This window comes from Lolium perenne, chromosome 7, assembly GCF_019359855.2.
Source record: "Lolium perenne isolate Kyuss_39 chromosome 7, Kyuss_2.0, whole genome shotgun sequence".
Taxonomy (NCBI): Eukaryota; Viridiplantae; Streptophyta; class Magnoliopsida; order Poales; family Poaceae; genus Lolium; species Lolium perenne.
This window is the reverse complement of record NC_067250.2, coordinates 284,389,761-284,391,856: the sequence shown is the minus strand read 5'-3', so window position 1 is coordinate 284,391,856 and position 2,096 is coordinate 284,389,761.

Sequence of the window (2,096 nt, the reverse complement as noted above, 5' to 3'; positions counted from 1 at the left end):
TCGACACCACCGCCATCTTCATCGCCATCGCTATCTCCCATGATGAGGAGGGAGTAGTTCTCCCCCGAGGCTGAGGGCTCTACCGGTGAAAGGACACGGATGTCGCCTAGAGGGGGGGGGGGGGGTGAATAGGCGATTTAAAACTTTTACGAGATGGGCTTAACAAATGCGGAGTAAAACTAGCGTTTACTTTGTCAAGCCCAAAGCCTATATACTATTGTTCACCTATGTGCATCAACAACTTATTCTAAGAAATGGTTCACCTATGTGCATCAACAACTTATGCTAAGCAATACAAGCAATTATGTGATAGCAAGATATATATAACTTCAAGCACGATGGCTATCACAAGGTAAAGTGCATAAGTAAAGAGCTCGGGTATAGAGATAACCGAGGCACGCGGGAGACGATGATTTATCCCAGAGTTCACACTCTTGCGAGTGCTAATCTCCGGTGGAGAGGTGCGGTTGCTTAGTGCTCCCGAACGCCACAAGAGGCTCACCTTGAGGTGTGGTTGCTCGATGCACACCAACGCCACAAAGGCCTCACCCCAAGATGCGGTACTCACACCACACACCGAACGCCACAAAGGCGCCTCACCTAAATCTCCAGTGACCCTCGCCACAAAGGCCTAGGTCACGGTTCCACTAAGGGATTTCCTTCGAGGCGGAAACTGGGCCTTACACAAAGGTTGGGGCACACATCCACAACTTAATCGGAGGCTCCCAACAAATCACCACAAAGGTCTAGAATCCGTCTAGGGTTCCAAGAACCCAAGAGTAACAACCTTCTTGCTTTCACCACCACGAATCACCGTGGAGAACTCAAACCGATGCACCAAATACAATGGCAAGAACACCACAAAGATGCTCAAGTCCTTCTCTCTCAAATTCCAACAAAGCTACAAAAGCTATTGGGGGAATAAGAGAGGAAGAACAAAAGAAGAACACAAAGTTCCCCAAGATCTAGATCCCAAAGATTCACTCACAAAGAGATGATTTGGTTTGGTCAAAGTGTGGATCTAGATCCCCTCAATCTTTCTCTCAAATAGATGTAAGAATCATGGGAAGGGGAGAGAGATCTCAAGCTCACAAAAAGTCAATCAACAATGGAGGTGAGAGGCTTGAGAGAGAGGAGGAAGAAGCAATGCAAAAGGTGAGAGAGGGGGCTTAAAAAGGATGCCCCAAATTTTCTGCCCGTTGGAGACTTGCTCGCGTGGGGGAGGGGGAGGCCGGAGGTACCGGCCAGGTTGGGCCGGTACTACCGGCCATGGTCGAGCAGCGCGGCGAGTAGGGGCAGGCCACGTGGCCAGGGCGAGGCCTGGGGCGCGCGGGCCGGGAGGGGAGGCCGGAGCCTCCGGCCGGGGTACCGGCCAAGGTACCGCCGGGGCTCCAACCTCCCTGGCGCATGTACTGAGCCACAAATGGGTCCCCGGTACCACGGGCGGTACCTAGCCCAGAGGCTCCGGCCATGGTGAGGCCGGTGGTACCGCCCGTGCCTCCGGCGGCAGCCCCTCCTCCCCTTTTTCCTTTCTTTTACTTTTCTTTCTTTTAAACCCAAATATGGAAATGCAAATATCTTGAGATTGGTGAATCCAAACGAGATGAAACCAAATTTGTTGGAAAGAGGACAACAAGAGCTACCCAACAAATATGGAAATCAGTGGGGGGGTGATTTTCTATGATTTTTAGAGGTGCAATACCTCAACATGAGAAACCGAGAAAATCACCAAACTTGAAAACGCGACAAGCGATCTATGCAAAATCCGTTTTCGATGAACTAGAGCTTGTCATGAGAGTAAGCACAAGCTCTAAAACATCACATGGATAATATCCAAATAACAACCAAGAAAGATGATGCAAGGATGCAAAGGTTTGAGCTCTCTCCGAACGATACGATCGAGTTACTCACTCGAGAGCCCTCTTGATAGTACGGCAACTAAACTATACACCGGTCTCCAACTACACCATGAGACCGGTGAGAAAGAAACCCTACCAAGAGCAAACCTTAACCTTGCGCATTCCACTTGAGCTCGATGATGACGATCTTGACCGCAACAAGATGGAACGCCTTTCTTGCTTGTGCTTGCTTGACGA